Below are 19,573 nucleotides of genomic sequence, written 5' to 3' on the forward strand. Positions count from 1 at the left end.
CTGTCAATTTTTGTTTTTGTTGCAATTGCTTTCAGCTATCACCGTGGAATACTATGCAGTCATAAAAAGAATAAAATCACATCCTTTGCAGAAAGATGTTTGGAGCTAGAGGCCATATCCTAAGCAAATTAAAACAGGAACAGAAATCCAAATGCCACCACATGTTCTCACTTTTAAGTGGGAACTAAACATTGAGAAAATGTGGGAAGAAATAAAGGAGCAACATACACAAGGGCCTACTGGAGGGTGGGAGTATGGCAGGAGGGAGAGGATCAAAAAACTACCTATCAAGTACCAGGCTTATTACCTGGGTGGTGAAATAATCTGTACACCAAATCCCCGTGGTATGAAATTTACCTGTGTAACAAACCTGTACATGTACCTCTGAATCTAAAATAAAAGTTAAAAAAAAAAAAAAACTTTAATGGATGAGGAGTTGCTTCTTCTAGATGAGCAAAGAAAGTGGTTTCTTGAGATGAAATCTCCCAGTGAAGATTCTATGAACATTGTTGAAATGTCAGTAGATAGTGTAAATATAACTTTTGCATGTATGGGAAAATGAAAAACTTTGCTTTTTTTAATGCTATTTATTTTGTTCAGGTGGTCTGGAACCAAACCCAAAACATCCCTATGGTATGCGTGTATTTACATATCTATATACTGTGTACATGTACACATATTTATATATTTTACATACATATCAATTATTTCCATAAAATAACTGGTAGATATGTTATAAATATGTATATTCATATATAATACTAGTAACAATAGTTAACATTTATTTAATGCTTACCAAATGCCCTAGTTTCTATTTTAAGCTATTTATGTTTATAATTTCATTAACTTTCCCAATAACTTTATAAGTTATAGAGTATTATTATATCAATATCACATACTAAGTAATTGATATATTCACATAGCTCATATGTAGTGAAACCAGGATTAGAACTCACAAAAGATAGAAAACAGATACATTTAACAGACAATGGTTTTTTTAAAAAAATTGGTGTAAATAATCTATTAACAATCAAAATGTATTTTTAAAATTTTTTAGATTGCAAAAAAATGAGACATAGGGAAAAAATATTTTATGTATGTTTTTAAAAGTTGGCCATAGATGTCACCTTGTAAATTAATTTATAATGGTAAAATTGGTGGTTAGATCTAATAGCTGTTGTGTTTCCATTTCAGCACAAATACAAGTGTTGAATATTAAATCAAAGGAAAACATTATCCTACTAAATTCCATGCCTTCTATTTTTAGCATGTAAACAGATTTCTTCTGCATACAGTTAAAATTAATGCAAGTTTCTTGCTTCTCTTATTTGAAGAACATAATTTTAGACAGTCTGATTTCCTTTTATAACCATTGTATGAAAAAATAAATTATTTGAAAAGCTCCTCTTCAATGCAGTTCTCCAAATACATAAACACACACACAGACACACACACACACACACACACACATTGCCATTATGAAGGAATGCATAATGTTGAAAATTTGTTTGCATTTATATAAGAGAAAAACTAATAATAAAATAGAGTATATTACACATAAACATTTCTAAAACTCTGATGATGTCGATGGCACTCAAATAGTTACACAAGTAGTAAAATCCATTGGTGAGTTATTTAAGTATGCCTCACAAATTTTATGAGGCTTAATCATATGAAATATGCTTAAAATTTGAATTGACATTTATTACTTAGCAATTGAGTTTCTAAAATGTTTAGAAAATCAAATAAATATTTAAAGAACACCTATATTTATTTTAAACTAAAAATCGACAGATTTTCAAACACTTTGTTACCATGAAACAGTAAATCAGCTAGAATTCATTTTACTGTGTACATTAGAAAATTCAAAATAAAAGTGCCTTTTTCAAAGACACAGTAAGCACACTAGCCATAAAAGAAAATTGGTAAATTGAACACTAACAAAAATTTTAAACTTCTGTTTATCAAAATACATTAAGAGAATAAACAAAGGATTACAAACTGGGGGGGAAATTTTTAATACCTTTATAAGACATATTAGTCATATCCAGAATATAGAAATATATCTTTTGACCATATAAAACTTGGATTGTCTGTATTTAAAAAATAGTAATGTAGGATATGGTGTATTCCTTTTCAAAATTTTGCCTGTTAACTTCCTTTAAAATTCAAGAGGGGGAAAATTGTTAAGTATAATAACTTCTGAGTTCCTCTTCAAAGAACCAATATGTCAGTATGTTCAACTTTCCTGTCCTTTGTTCTCCTCTTTAAAGTTTAACTTCCTTGTTGTTTATGCCTCCTTGTCCCTACTTTCAGTAAACACCCCTCTCCTGGCCTCCATACTCACATATTTAGAGTCCTTAGTCATCCTCAGTCACCTATTGTGTCCTTAGTCATCCTTAGTAACTTATTCTGTAACTGTCCTTTCCACCAAAATTTTCACTCCACCACTCCCACTCATAACCCTATTCCCTTCAAAATAGCCAACTGGAATTAGCTTAAACTGTGTGGTCCAACCCTAGCCAACACGGGAATGACACAGCAGTAGGGACTAGCTGTGTTAGGGATAAGAATGCCTTAACCTCCCTTGTCCAATGTGCTCTCGCCATTGCTCCATCTGCGAGATGCACCCTTCTATAGAAGTCAATTTGCCTTGCTGAGAAAATTTATGTGGCAGTGCTATTTCTTTTGTGGCACCAAAAATTGGTTTCTACATTAAGAACAAAATTCTAATATTTTAAATGGGCAAAAAATATGAGCAGACACTTCAAACAAGAAAATAAACAAATGGTTAATACACATGAAAAGTGTTCAACATTATTAGATATAATTTATATGCAAACCAAAACCACAAAAGATACTAGTACACTTCCATTAGGACAGTTAAAATTAAAAGTATTAACAATATCAAATGTTGGAAAGCCATTAGAACCCCCCAAATTGCTGGTGAAAATGAAAAATACTGCCACTTTGGAAAACTGCTTGGCAATCTCTTTAAAACTTTAAGATTGGCCTGAAGTTTTTTGCTGTTGTCATCATACCTCTGTCAGGTTTTGGTATCAGAATGATGCTGGCCTCATAAAATGAGTTTGGTAGGAGGTCATCCTTTTCAATTTTTTGGAATGGTTTCAGTAGAAATGGTATCAGCTTTTCTTGTACCTCTGGTAAAATTCAGCTATAAATCTGGCTGGTCCTGGACTTTTTATGATTGGCAAGATATTTTTTTAATTAATTTATTAATTAATTAATTTATTTTATTGCACTTTAAGTTGTGGGGTACTTGTGAAAAAGATACAGGATAGTTGCATAGGTACATACATGGCAATGTGGTTTGCTGCCTCCATCCCCCCGTCACCTATATCTGGCATTTCTCTCCTTGTTATTCCTCCTGAACTCATTATCCCCCACTGTCCCTCCTCTAGTCCCCCGCAACAGACCCCAGTGTGTGATGCTCCCCTCCCTGTGTCCATGTGTTATTTTTCAACACCTGCCTAGGAGTGAGAACATGTGGTGTTTGGCTTCCTGTTCTTGTGTCAGTTTGCTGAGAATTGTTTCCAGGTTCATCCATATCCCTACAAAGGACATGAACTCATCATTTTTTATGGCTGCATAGTATTCCATGTTGTATATGTGCCACATTTTCCCTGTCCAGTCTATAATTGATGGGCATTTGTGTTGGTTCTAGGTCTTTGCTAGTGTAAACAGTGCCACCATGAACATACGTGTGCATGTGTCTTTATAATAGAATGATTTATAATCCTTTGGGTATATACCTAGTAATGGGATTGCTGGGTCAAATGGAATTTCTATTTCTAGGTCCTTGAGGAATTGCCACACTGTCTTCCACAATGGTTGAACTAATTTACATTCCCACCAACAGTGTAAAAGTGTCCCTATTTCTCCCATCTTCTCCAGCATCTGTTGTCTCCAGATTTTTAAAGATCACCATTCTAACTGGCATGAGATGTTATCTCAATGTGGTTTTGATTTGAATTTCTCCCATTACCAGCGATGATGAGCATTTTTTTCATGTTTGTTTGCTTAATATATCTCTTCTTTTGAAAAATGTCTGTTCATATCCTTCACCCACTTTTGAATGGGTTTGCTTGTTTCTTGTAAATCTGCTTCAATTCTTTGTAGATTCTGGATATTAGCCTTTTGTCAGATGGGTAGATTGCAAATTTTTTTTTCCCACTCTGTTGGTTGCCAGTTCACTCTAACGACTGTTTCTTTTGCTGTGCAAAAGCTCTGGAGTTTAATTAGATCCCATTTGTCTATTTTGGTTTTTGTTGCCAATGCTTTTGGTGTTTTAGTCATGAAGTCCTTGCCTATGCCTATGTCCTGAATGGTTTTGCCTAGGTTTTCTTCTAGGGTTTTTATGGTGTTAGGTCTTATGTTTAAGCCTTTAATCTATCTGGAGTTAATTTTAGTGTAAGGTGTCAGGAAGGGGTCCAGTTTCTGCTTTCTGCACATGGCTAGCCAGTTTTCCCAACACCATTTATTAAACAGGGACTCTTTTCCCCATTGCTTGTGTTTGTCCAGTTTGTCAAAGACCAGATAGTTGTAGATGTGTGGCATTGCCTCCAAGGTCTCTGTTCTGTTCCATTGGTCTATATCTCTGTTTTGGTACCAGTACTATGCTGTTTTGATTACTGTAGCCTTATAGAATAGTTTGAAGCCAGGAAGTGTGATGTCTCCAGCTTTGTTCTTTTTGCTTAGAATTTACTTTGTTATGTGGGCTCTCTTTTGGTTCCAAATGAAGTTTAAAGTGGTTTTCTCCAGTTCTAAGAAGAGGATCATAAGTATCTTTATGAGGATAGCATTGAATCTATAAATTACTTTGGGCAGTATAGCCATTTTCACAATATTGATTGTTCCTAACCATGAGCATGGAATGTTTTTCCATCTGTTTATGTTCTCTCTTATTTCATTGAGCAGTGGTTTGTAGCTCTCCTTGAAGAGGTCCTTTACCTCCTTTGTTAGTTGTATTCCTAGGTATTTTATTCTCTTTATAGCAATTGTTAATGGCACTTTGTTCTTGATTTGGCTCTCTTTACATCTGTTATTGGTGTATATAGGAATGCTTGTGATTTCTGCACATTGATTTTGTATCCTGAGACTTTGCTGAAGTTGCTTATCAGTTTCAGGAGACTTTGGGCTGAGATAATGGGGTCCTCTAAATACACAATCATGTCATCTGCAAATAAAGATAGTTTGACTTTCTCCTTTCCTAACTGAATACCATTTATTTCTTTTCCTTGCCTGATTTCTCTGGCTAGAACTTCCAATACTATATTGAATAGGAGTGGTGAGCAAGGGCATCCTTCTCTAGTGCCAGATTTCAAAGGGAATGCTTCCAGTTTTTGCCCATTCAGTATGATACTGGCTGTGGGTTTGTTGTAAATAGCTTTTATTATTTTGAGATATATTCCGTCGATGTCTAGTTTATTGAGAATTTTTAGCATAAAGGGCTGTTGAATTTTGTTGATGGCCTTCTCTGCATCTATTAAGATAATCATGTGGTTTTTGTCTTTGGTTTGTTTATGTGGTGAATTATGTATATAGACTTACATATGTTAAACTGGCCTTGCATTCCCAGGATGAAGCCTACTTGATCATGATGGATAAGCTTTTTGATGTGCTATTGCAATCGGCTTGCCAGTATTTTATTGAAGATTTTTGCATCTATGATCATCATGGATATTGGCCTGAAGTTTTCTTTTTTAGTTGTGTCTCTGCTGGGTTTTGGTATCAGGATGATGTTGGTCTCATCAAATAATTTGGGAAGGATCCCCTCTTTTTGTATTGTTTGGAATAGTTTCAGAAAGAGTGGTATCAGCTCCTCTCTGTATGTCTGGTAGAATTCGGCTGTCAACCCATCTGGACCTGGGCTTTTTTTGGTTGGTAAGCTATTAATTTCTGTCTCAACTTCAGCCCTTGTTATTGGTCTATTCAGGGTTTCTACTTCTTCCTGGTTTAGGTTTCGGAGGGTTTAAGTGTCCAGGAATTTATCCATTTCTTCCAGGTTTACTGGTTTATGTGTATAGTTATTTGTAGTAATCTCTGATGGTAGTTTGTATTTCTATGGAATTGGTGGTGATATCCCCTTTACTGTTTTTTATTGCATCTATTTGATTTTTCTCTCTTTTCTGTTTTATTAATATGGCTAGTGGTCTGTCTATTTTATTGATCTTTTCAAAAAACCAGCTCCTGGTTTTATTAATTTTTTGAAGGATTTTTTGTGTCTCTATGCCCTTCAGTTCTGCTCTGTTCTTAGTTATTTCTTGTCTTCTGTTAGCTTTTGAGTTTTTTTAATCTTCCTCCTCTAGCTCTTTCAATTTTTATGATAGGGTGTCAATTTTAGATCTTTCCTTGCCTCTCATTTGGGCATTTATTGCTATAAATTTTCCTCCCAGAATCTCTGGGACACATTGCTTTCAATGTGTCCCAGAGATTCTGGTATGTTATGTCTTCATTCTCGTTGGTATCAAAGAACATCTTTATTTCTCCCTTCATTTCATTATTTATCCAGTCAAATTGAAGAGCCAGTTGTTCAGTTTCCATAAAGTTGTGTGGTTATCAGTTAGTTTCTTAACCCTGAGTTCTAATTTGATTGCACTGTGGTCTGAGAGACTATTTGTTATAATTTCCATTCTTTTGTACTTGCTGAGGAGTGATTTACTTCCAATCATGTGCTCAGTTTTAGAGTAGGTGTGATGTGGTGCTGAGAAGAATATATATTCTGTGGATTTGTGGTGGAGAATTCTGTAAATGTCTATTATGTTTGCTTGGTCCAGATCCGAGTTCAAGTTCTGGATATTCTTGTTAATTTTCTGTCTTGTTTATCTAATATTGACAGTGGAGTGTTAAAGTCTCCCACTATTATTGTATGGGAGTCTAAGTCTCTTTGTAGGTAGTAAGAACTTGCCTTATGTATCTGGGTGCTCCTGTATTGGGTGCATATGTATTTAGTATAGTTAGTTCTTCTTGATGTACTGATCCTTTTACCACTATGTAATGCCCTTCTTTGCCTCTTTTGATCTTTGTTGTTTTAAAGTCTATTTTATCAGAGTCTAGGATTGCAACTCCTGCCTTCTTTTTTCTTCTCTCCATTTGCTGGGTAAATCTTCCTCCATGGCTTTATTTTGAGGCTATGTGTATCCTTGCATCTGAGATGGGTTACCTGGATACAGCACACCCATGGGTTTTGACTTTTTAACTAATTTGCCAGTCTGTGTTTTTTGATTGGGGCATTTAGCCTATTTACATTTAATGTTAATATTGTTATGTGTGAATTTGATCCAATTGCAGGCTATTTATTACTGCCTCAATTTCAGAACTCATTATTGGTGTATTGAGGAATTCAGTTTCTTCCTAGTTCAGTTCTGGGAGAATGCTATGTTTCCAGGAATTTATCCATTTATTCTAGTTCTTCTAGTTTATGTATATAGTGTGTTTATAGTATTCTCTAATGGTTGTTTGTATTTCTGTGGGGTCAGTGGTGACATCCTTCTTGTAATTTCTGATTGTCTCTGTTTGATTCTTCTCTCTTTTCTCCTTTACTAGTCTAGCTACTGATCTATCTAGTCTATAATTTTTTTCAACATAAGATCCTAGATTTATTGATTTTTGAAGGGTTTTTTATTTCTTTATTTCCTTCAGCTCCACTCTGATTTTGGTAATTTCTTGTCTTCTGCTAGCTTTGGGATTTATTTCCTTTGGTTCTCTAGGTTTTTTTAACTTGTGGTGCTGTGTTGTTAGCTTGAGATCTTTTCAGCTTGCTAATGCAAAGGAACCAAAATCATAACAGTCTCTCTGACCACAGTGCAATCAAGTTAGAACTCAAGATTAAGAAACTCACTCCAAACTACACAACTACATGGAAATTGCACAACCTGCTCCTGAATGACTCCTGGGCAAATAATAAAATTAAGGAAGAAATCAAGAAGTTCTTTGAAACTGTGAAAGGAAAATAAATCTTGGAACTACCAAATCACTAAGCTAATGGGAAAAGTCAAGCTAGGAACTGTTTGGGGCAAACCTGCTTCCCATTCCAATTCAAAGCCATTCCTCTGAGGTTCACTTAAGACAAATGCATATCTGACTGCTTCCACTCCCCTATTGTTTGTGTAAAATTCAGATTAGCTGAGCCAGATTAAATTGCATTTTAGGTGGAAGGCTCATCAAGGACTCAAAATAATGCAACGTTCTAACCTGGAAGCCCCTATTTCAGTTTATCCCACCTTACCAGATTGAACCAATGTACATCTTACACATATTGATTTATGCCTCGCATTTTCCTAAAATGTATAAAAACAAACAGTACCCCCAACCAACTTGGGCACATATCTCAGGACTTCCTGAGGCTGTGTCAGGGGTGCATCCTTAACCATGGCAGAATAAACTTTCTAAGTTGACTGATACCTGTCTCAGATATTTGGGGTTCACAAAACTAATGAGAACAAAGAGATAACGTACCAGAATCTCTGGGACATAATTAAACAGTGTAAAGAGGGAAATTTATAGCACTAAATGCCAACATCAAAAACCTAGAAAGATCTCAAATAAACAACCTAACATCACAACAAAAAGAACTAGAGAACCTAGAGCAAACAAGTCCCAAAACTAGCAGAAGACCAGAAACAACCAAAATCATAGCAGAACTGAGGGAGATAGAGACACACAAAAAAAAATCCATCAAAAAATCAACAAATCCAGAAACTGTTTTTTTTCTTTTTAATAATAAAATAGATAGACTGGTAGATTAATAAGAAGAAAAGAGAAAAGGATCAGACACAATCAGAAATGATAATAAAGATATTACCACTGACCCACAGACATACAAACAACCATCAGAGAATACTATAATCACCTCTCTGCACATAAATAAGAAAATCTGGAAGAAATGGATAAATTCCTAGACAATACATCCTCCCAAGACTGAGCCAGAAAGAAACTGAATCCCTAAATAGGCTGATGAGTTCTGAAATTGAGGCAGTAATAAATGGCTACCAACCAAAAAATGCCCAGGACCAGAGAGATTTGCAGCTACATTTTACCAGAGGTACAAAGAAGAACTGGTACCATTTCTAGTGAAACTATACCAAAAAATTTTAAAAGTATGGACCCCTACCTAACTCATTTTATGAGGTCAGCATCATCCTGATACCAAAACCTGTGAGAGATACAACACAAAAAAGAAAACTTCAGGCCAATATCCCTGATGAACATCAATGCAAAAATCCACAACAAAATATTGGCTAACCAGGCCTCATCAAAAAACTCACCTACACAATCAAGTTGACTTTATCCCTGGGATGAAAGGTTTGTTTGATATATACAAACCAATAATTGTAACCCACCACATAAACAGAACTAAAGACAAAAACAACATGATCATTTCAATAATGCAGGAAAGGCCTTCAACATAATTCTACATTGCTTCATGTTAGAAACTTTCAATAAACTAGTTATTGAAAGAATATACCTTAACATAATAAGAGCCTTACATGACAAACCAACAGCCAATATCATACTAAATGGCAAAAGATAGAAGCATTCCCCTTGAAAGCAGGCACAAGACAAGGATGCCATCTCTCACCACTCCTTTTCAACATAGTATTGAAAGTTCTGGCCAGGGCAATCAAGCAAGAGAAATAAATAAAGTGTATTCAAATAGGAAGGGAGGAGATCAAATTATCTTTGTTTGTAGAAGATATAATCCAAATCTAGAAAATTTATTGTCTCAGACCAAAAGCTCCTTAAGCTGATAAGAAACATCAGCAAAGTCTCAGGATACAAAATCAATGTGTAAAAATCAGTAGCATCCCTATACACCAACAACAGGCAAGCAGAAAGCCAAATTATGAATGAACTCCCATTCACAATTATTATAAAAAGAATACAAGGCCTAGGAATACAACTAAGAAGGGAAGTAAAGGACCTCTTCAAGGAGAACTATAAACCACTGCTCAAAGAAATCAGAGGGAACACAAATAAATGGAAAAATATTCCATGCTCATGGATAGGAAGAATCAATATCATGAACATGGCCATACTAGTAATTTATAGATTCAATGCTATTCCCATTAAACTAACATTGACATTCTTCACAGAATTATAGGGAACTATTCTAAAATTTATATGGTACCACAAATGAGCCCAAACAGCCAATATAATCCTAAGCCAAAGGAACAAGACTGGAGGCATCACACCAACAGACTTCAAACTATACTGCAAGGCTACAGTAACTAAAACAACATGGTACAGATACAAAAACAGGCACATAGACCAATGGAACAGAACAGAGAAATCAGAAATAAGACCACACACCTAAAACATCTGATCTTTAGCAAACTTGACAAAATCAAGCACAGGGAAAGGATTCCCTATTTAATAAATGGTGCTGGGAGAACTAGTTAGCCATGTGCAGAAAATTGAAACTGGACCCATTCTTCACTTTACACAAAAATTAACTCAAGATGTATTAAAGACTTAAATGCAAAATCCAAAACTACAAAAACCCTAGAATAAAATCTAGGCAATACCATTCAGGACATAGTCAGAGGCAAAAATTTTATGATGAAAATGCCAAAAGCAATTCCAACAAAAGCAAAAATAAATGGAATTTAGTTAAGCTAAAGTGCTTCTGCACAGCAAATAAGATTATCATCAGAGTGAGCAGACAACCTACAGAATGGCAGAAAATTTTTGTGATCTATCAATCTGAAAAAGGTCTAACATTCAAACTCTAAAATGAACTTAAACAAATTTACAAGAAAAACAAAAAACAACCCCATTGAAAAGTGGGCAAAGGACATCAACAGACACTTCTCAAAAGCAGACATTCATGTGGCCAACAAATATGTAAAAAAAAAAAAAAAGCTCAACATCACTGATTATTAGAGAAATGCAAATCAAAACCACAATGAGATATTATCTCACATCAGTCAGAATGGCAATTATTAAAAGGTCCAGGAATAACATATGCTGGCAAGGTTGTGGAGAAAAAGGGACAATTTTACACCAGTGATTGAAATGTAAATTAGTTCAACCATTGTGGAAGACAGTGTGATGTCTTATTCAAAGTGAATCCTCAAAGATCTAGAGGCAGAAATACCATTTGACTAAGCAAACTCATTACTGGGTATATGCCCAAAGGAATATAAATCATCCTATTATAAAGATACATGCATGTGTATGTTTATTGCAGCACTATTCACAATAGCGAAAACACGGGATCAACCAAAATGTCCATCAGTGATAGACTGAATTAACAAACTGTGGTATATCTACACCATGGAATACTAGGCAACCGAAAAAGGAATGAGATCATGTCCTTTCCAAGGACATAAATGGAGCTAGAAGCTGTTATACTCAGCAAACTAATGCAGGCACAGAAAACCAAACACCGCATGTTTCACTTATAAGTGGGAGCTGAATTATGAGAAAACATTCACACAGGGAGGGAACTATACACACTGGAGCTTGTTGGGGGCTGGTGGGGGTAAAGAGAGCATCAGAAAGAATAACTAATGGATATGCTGGGCTTAATACCAAGGTGATGGGTTGATCTGTGTGGCAAAACACCGCAGCACACATTTACATATGTAACAAACCTGCACATCCTGCACACGTACCCCAGAACTTAAAATAAAAGTTGAAGGAAAAAAAAAACTTAGAGATATATTTACTCCACGGCCAGCACTTTTCACTCCTGCATATTTATTTAACAGAAATGCAAATAAACGTCTACATAAATCTTTTGAAAAAAAATAGCCAAGGTTGGTTAAGGCACTAAAAATTATACTCATTTATGTATTTTTATTCATGTGTCCATGGTATAGCACTGGAGTTAATCAATAACCAAGGCTCATACCAACTGGCCAAGTCATTTTATCTATTTGGTATTGTGTACTTGTTTAATGTCCCATCCATAGTAGATACCCTCTTACAGGGATAACATGTGAAATAAAGATCTTTTTTTTTTCCAACTCCCATATAACCATAGTTATGCCTCTCAACTCCATTCCTTTTTTGTCTCTGATCTTCTAATCTGTCTCCTTTCAGGCCCCTGACTAACTGGCCAGACCATTTTTCATTTCTCATGAATCTACAGATATTCTTATCATGGGCTACACTAATATGCACTGTACAAAGATCTGACAATTGAGATTGTTTTTCTTGCAACTGCTTTTCAAGGCCACCCCTGAATGACATTATTGTACAGTTACCTATTTCTTTTCTGGCACCCAAGATACCAAGCCAGCCTATACAGTAACCATGCTCAGGAATGTTTTTTTCTTCTCTATCAGTTGCTTACAAAGGATCCCCATAAACTCCATGGGTATGTGCTGGAGAAAATGATTAGACAACTGCAGTAGAAGAAGTGGAGGTCTGAACTACCTGCTCTTGCAGCTTGTTCATGGCATTTGGTCCTGCTCATATCCCTTCCAGTTTCTGATATATTGGAACTAGTCTTGCCTGACTTTATGACTTAGTAGTTTTTATATGTCTCATGATGGACAATTCTAGATAACAATCATTTACTGTCTTATGGTCAGACATTCTACTTTTATCAGGGCTCATACACATTTTAGTAATTCATCTTTCAAAGGCATATAATTATCCATTGCAGATAGTATGACCTTCTTCTAGAACTCTAAGAATGTGTATTGTATTTTCCCCAACTAGAAATTCCCATAGATTTGACAGGACATCATTCCCCAGTATTTATATTCTTAATACTATAGAGCCTAATTGTTACAAGTGCTCTTGCTGTCTTATTTCTTCACATTAGTTCCTCTTGTTTAACTGTGCTATAGATTGTATTTGAAACACTGTCAGTAGAAATAATTTGGATCCTGAAACCTTTCTTTCTCCAGGCAGGATTTAAGTGTACTACATCTAGTCTCCTGTGGCACAGGCACAGTGGGATTACCTTAACCCAACTTCAGAGATTAAGATATTTCAGTGTAAGCAGTTCCTGAAAGGACCTCTTTGTTTCTCGTTTATCCTTACATGTATGTAAAACCCTAAGAATTTTTAATATGTTTGTAAGTGTGCCCAGGACTCTAATATCTGTCTCAATTTCCCTGTGAAGTTGCTAAAGCTTCACTAGCACCTCTAACACTCCACACATAGTATATACTTAATATGCATTTATATTGAGTAAGTGCATGAATGACTGAATGATGGACATTCAAGTACCAATAGTGATGATTGTAATTGATAAGCATCACTGATCCACAAGGCAAGAAATATGTATGTATGTATGTATGTATGTATGTATGCATGTGTGTATGTGTTTGTGTCTGTGTGTGTATTTTACATGAATTGTGGAACTATAATAGTTTTTTCTGAGATGCTCATTTTCTGAATAACCCCTGCTTAGCACTTATTACATCCAAAGATACAAGTCTTTTCTACCATAAAAGAAGCTCATATTTCAGTATGAGATCTTAACAGTAAAAGAATAAAAATAATACCCATTGGAATATTTGTATAATTATCTGTCAATATTGATTTTAAGCACTGTAAATATTCACTACAAACATAAATACACCAAAAAAGTGACCTTATGTTTTTATATCATAATCAGAAAGGATTTAGGGGAACTTTAATGTACTTCAAACAAACTAATATTTATACTTTTAATTTATCTATTTATTTCTTTATTTTAATATTCCATTTTTTATTTTAGATTCAGAGGGTACATGTACAAGTTTGTTACTTAGGTATATTGCATGATGCTGAGGCGTGGGATATGAATGGTCCCATCACCTAGGCAGTGAGAATAGTGCCCAACAGGTAGTTTTCAGACCATACTGCCCTCCCTCCCTGCTCTAGTAGTCCCCAGTGTCTATTGTTCCCCTCTTTGTGTCTATGTGTACTCAATGTTTAGCTCACACTCATAAGTAAGAACCTGTAGTACTTGGTTTTCTGTTGCTGTGCTAATTTACTTAGGATTATAGTCTTCAGATGCATCCATGTTGCTGTAAAGGACATGATTTTTTTTTCTTTTCTAAGGCTGCATAGTATTCCGTGGTGAATATGTACCACATTTTCTTTATCCAATCCACTGCTAATAGGAACCTAAGTTGATTCCATGTCTTTTCTATTATGAATAATGCTGCAATGAACATGTGAGTGCATGTGACTTTTTGGTATAATGATTTATTTGCTTTTGGGTATACACACAGTAGAGGGATTGCTAGTTCTGTTTTTAATTCTTTGAGATATATTCAAACTGCTTTCCATAGTGGCTGAAGTCATGTACATTCCCACCAACAGTGTATGAGTGTTCCATCACCAGCATGTTATTTTTTGACTTTTTAATAGCCATTCTGACTGGTATGACTGGATATCTCATTATGGCTTTGATTTGCATTTCTCTGATGATTAATAACAGTTAGCATTTTTTTCATATGTTTATTGGTCACTTATGTTTCTTTTGAAAACCGTCCATGTCTTTTGCCCATTTTACAATGGGGTTATTTGCTTTTTGCTTGTTAATCTCTTTAAGTTCCTTATAGATTCTGGATACTAGACCTTTGTCAGATGTGTTGTTTGTGAATATTTTCCCTCATTTTGTAGGTTGTCTGTTTTCTCTGTTGATGGTTTCTTTTGCTGTGTAGAAGCTATTTCAGTACTACTTGTTAACATTTCATGCTAATAGATTGGAAGAATCAATATTATTAAAATAGCCATACTGCTATTCAATACTATTTCTATCAAACTACCAATGCCATTTTTCACAGAATTAGAAAAAAATGGGCAAGATGACCAACTAGATGCAGCCAGGAAGAACATCAGCCACCAAAGGAACAGGACATAAAAAACACTGAGACACTTCTAGCAGATCTTCAGAAGGAAGGCATTGAGAGTGGATGGAAGAACGACACAGATGCGAAGCTGAAGAGGAAGAAAACTAGTAACCCAGTACAGGGCTACCACATACAAGGATTTATTCTTGGCCCCCAACAACTCATGTGAAAGGGGAGAGTTGGACAGGCAAGGAACAACCAGATCTTGCCATGGGCCTCTGGAATTCCAGCAAGAGGAGACCCCATGACTGCCGTGGACACTTGAGCTGGCAGGCAAAGCTGCTTAGAGAAGTGGTAGGAACAGAACTCTAGCCAGTGCAGAGCTCAGAGGGTTTGGTGTGGGAGCATCTGTAGTGGTGTATGGCCAGGGACACCCATTCCCCTAGGGTCAACTTGCTCCCAAAGGAGAGTTTATCTTTAGAGGAAGTATCAGACCTGAATTCTGCGAGGCAATCTTGCCCATGAGACAGGGTCAGTCAGATCCTGAGCACGCTTCAGTCTGCTGGCCGCTCCCAGGGGCCCAGCTTGGCAGTGCCTGTTTGCAGTGCAGCCTTGGGTGCCTGGCAGGGACAGGGTGGGTACCTCCGGAGAGCCTGCATCATAGCTCCTGCACTGGCAGAACACATCTGACCAGTAGAGTGCTCCAGCAGAGTGGTTTCCTACCCCCACTGCAGGCCCCTATGCCACTTTACGTGCATACATTCACCCACTGCCATCCCCCATGTATCTTTGCCTCTCTGTGTGATGATGGGAGGGCCTTGCTTTCCCATTTCCTACCAGCAGGCATGTGCATGTGTACCTTTCCATGCCACTGTGGTCTGTGTGAGTGCACCCTTCTCCCCCTCCCCCTGCTGCATCACCATTGCTGTACAAGTGTTGATGAGCACAGAGCTGGAGCTCATCATCTCTGCCCCTGTCAGCACTCTGCTTCTGTACCAACACTGCCACCAGCATAAAACTAGTATGGAAAACCATGAACCTGCCCCCACCCAGAGCAGCCACCGCCACCCACATGAATGCACACAGAGGACACACAAAGTCCTGCCATCACCAGTGCCCCATCCACATGCTAACACAACCACTGGCTCAAATGTGTGCATAGTCACTGATGGAGGCCCCTGTCTGCTCTGCCTCCCCAGCTATGCTGCCACTACAACTACTGCAAATGCTGAAATGGAAACTGGCACTTAGGTACCTTTTAGCATCCTGCTGCAGCCAACAAGCATGCACCCTGCCATGCTGCCACCACTGCTGGCATGTGCTAATTAGGATTGATATCACTGCCACCACCCTATGAAGGGCTATGGCTGGCACCGCCCATTGGAGTGTTTTGACCAGCAGCTCAGGAGCACTTCAGCTCCTCCAGTGCAGCAGGTACGTAACCTTGAGGAGCCAAAGAAAAATGTTGGGGCCAGTATCAGTCCCAAAGCATTAGAGCACACAGTCCAGGAGTGCTGAGCTGAGCCTTGGACGCTTAAAATCTTCCAGAAATGAATTCAGTCAGTTGAGCCCATCTTTTATCACAATCAAATCCTCAAGGTCATCAAATAGGATAAAGGAAAAATAAACTCAGCCCAAAAGAGCAACCTCAAAGATTAAAGGAACACGAACCCACAAAGGTAAGAAAGAATTAGCATGAGAACTCTGACAACTCAAAAAGCCAGAGTGCCTTCTTTCCTCCAAATGATTACACTAACTCTCCAGCAAGGGTTCTTAGCCAGGTTGAGATGCCTGAGGTGACAAATAAAATTTGTAATATGGATAGAAAGGAAGGTTATTGAGATTCAGGAGAATATTGAAACCCAATCTAAGGAGGGTAAGAATCACAGTGAAATAACAAAGGAGCTGACAGACAAGACAGCCAGTATGGAAAAGAATGTGACTGGCCTGCTACAACTGAAAAACACACTATAAGAATTTCATAATGCAATCACAAGTACTAACAGCAGAATAGATCAAGCAGAGAAAAGAATCTCAGAGCTTAAAGACTGTTAAGACAGACAAGAATAAAGAAAAAAGAATGAAAAGGAACAAAAAAAACTTCCAAGAAATATGAGATTATGTAAAAAGACCAAAACTATGACTCATTGGCATCCTTGAAGAGATAGGGAGAATGGAAGCAACTTGGAAAACATATTTCACAATATTATCCAGGAGAACTTCCCAAATCTAGCTAGAGAGGCCAACCTTCAAATTCAGGAAATGCAGAGAAACCCAGCAAGATACTTCACAAGAAGATAATCCCTAAGACACATAATCATCAGATTTTCCAAGGTCAAAGTGAAAGAAAAAATGTTAAATGCAGCAAAAGAGGAAAGACGGATCACCTACAAAGGGAAGTCTATCAGACTCACAGTGGACCTGTCAGCAGAAACGCTGCAAGTCAGAAGAGAATGGAAGCCTATATACAACATTCTTTTTTTTTTTTTTTTTTTTTGAGATGGAGTTTCGCTCTTGTTACCCAGGCTGGAGTGCAATGGTGCGATCTCGGCTCACTGCAACCTCCGTCTCCTGGGTTCAAGCAATTCTCCTGCCTCAGCCTCCCAAGTAGCTGGGACTACAGGCATGCACCACCATGCCCAGCTAATTTTTGTATTTTTAGTAGAGACGGGGTTTCACCATGTTGACCAGGATGGTCTCGATCTCTTGGCCTCGTGATCCACCCGCCTCAACCTCACAAAGTGCTGGGATTACAAGCGTGAGCCACCGCGCCCGGCCACAACATTCTTAAAGAAAAGAAATTCCAGCCAAGAATTCAATATCCAAGCAAACTAAGTTTAATAAGTGAAAGAGAAATAAGATCCTTTTTAGATAAGCAAATGCTGAAGAAAATCATTACCACCGGGCCTGCCTTATAAGAACACCTAAAAGAAGCAATAAATATGGAATGGAAAGACTGTTACCAGCCTCTACAAAAGCACACTTATGTACACAGACCAGTAACATTGTAAAGCAACCACACAAATGAGTTGGCATAATAACCAGCTAATGACACAATAATAGGATCAAATCTACATATATTAATACTCATCTTGCATGTAAACAAGCTAAATGCCCCAATTAAAAGGCACAGAGTGACAAGCTGGATAAAGAAGCAAGACCCAATGGCATGCTGTCTTCAAGAGTCCCATCTCACGTGCAATGACACTTAGAGGCTCAAAATAAAGGAATGAAGAAAATCAAGTAAATTAAAAAAAATGCATAGGTTACAATACAAATTTCATATAAAACAAACATTTAACCAATGAAGATTTAAAAAAAAAAAAAAGACAAGAGCATTACATAATGATAAAGGGTACAATTCAAGAAGAATACCTGACTATCGTAAATATATATGCACCCAACACAGGAGCACGCAGATTCATAAGGGAAGTTCTTAGAGACTGTCAAAGAGACTTAGACCTTCACACAATAATAGTGGGAAACTTCAACATCCCACTCACCCACTAACAGTGTTAAACAGATCATCAAGGCAGAAAATTAGCAAAGACATACAGAATCTGAGCTCAACACTGGTCCAAATGGACCTGATAGACATCTATGGTATTGGGATTCACTCAGGGTGGTTGACAAAATATCAAGGGAAATATTAGGGAAAGTTATAAGATACAATCTCAAACCTTTTGGAAGGCTGAAAGGTTTTCATTAATTTATAATAATGAAACAGTTTGAAGGCAGCCAGTTCTTACCTTGGAGCATTAGGTCATAGGGTGAAGATTAGGGATAATAGAAGCCTCCCCAGTTAAGTCTGTTTACTCCATATTCCTTTGTCGCTACTCTAAATAGCTTGTTTACTCATGTAAACTTTGTGCCTGATGGTCTTCTCAGGGTGAGGTCAACCAGGGGATTACCCATTAATGGTGTTTGCTCTGGGCCCTGAAACCAAACCTTTTATCATTCATAAAATCACTCTTTTAACCATGTTAATTATCCAAACAGTATTGACTTAGAACCTCTGTAATTAAATCTATCTGTATAAATGCAAGGAGAAACCACTAGTGGGGGTCAGGTAGCTGCAATTGCCTTCTGAGAGCAGATGTTGACCTCCCTAGCTCACTTGTTCACTGTATTTTGTGTATCGAGTGTATTTATTCTTCCATCACAGAATCAAGGTTTGCAGGACAGACCCCTGCTGGTGGTGATCAACATCTCAGGTGGTGACCCTGATGTAATCATTGCCACACTATAGAAATCTTCACCCAAATCCAACACAATATACATTCTTCTCATTGCCACAAGGCATATACTCTAAAATGGATCACATGGTTGGACATGAAACAATCCTCAGCAAATACAAAAAAATAGAAACTATAGCAAACACTTTCAGACCACAAAGCAATAAAAATCGAAATCAAGACTAAGAAAACTGCTCAAAACCATACAGCTGCATGGAAATTAAATAACCTGCTCTTGAATGACTTTTTGATAAATAATGAAGTTAAAGCAGAAATCAAGAAGTTCTTTGAAACTAATGAGAACAAAGATACAACATACTAGTATCTCAGGGACATATCTAAAGGCAGTGTTAAGAGGGAAATTCTTATGTTTGTTGGCCTCACGTATGTCTTCTTTTGTAAAGTGTCTGTTCATATCCTTTGCCCACTTTTGAATGGGCTTGTTAGTTTTTTTCTTGTAAATCTGCTTTAGTTCTTTGTAAATTTTGGATATCAGCCCTTTATCAGATGGGTAAACTGCAAAAATTTTTTCCCAATCTGTTGGTTGCCGATTCACTCTAATGATTGTTTCTT

This window comes from Cebus imitator, unplaced genomic scaffold, assembly GCF_001604975.1.
Source record: "Cebus imitator isolate Cc_AM_T3 unplaced genomic scaffold, Cebus_imitator-1.0 Scaffold156, whole genome shotgun sequence".
NCBI lineage: Eukaryota > Metazoa > Chordata > Mammalia > Primates > Cebidae > Cebus > Cebus imitator.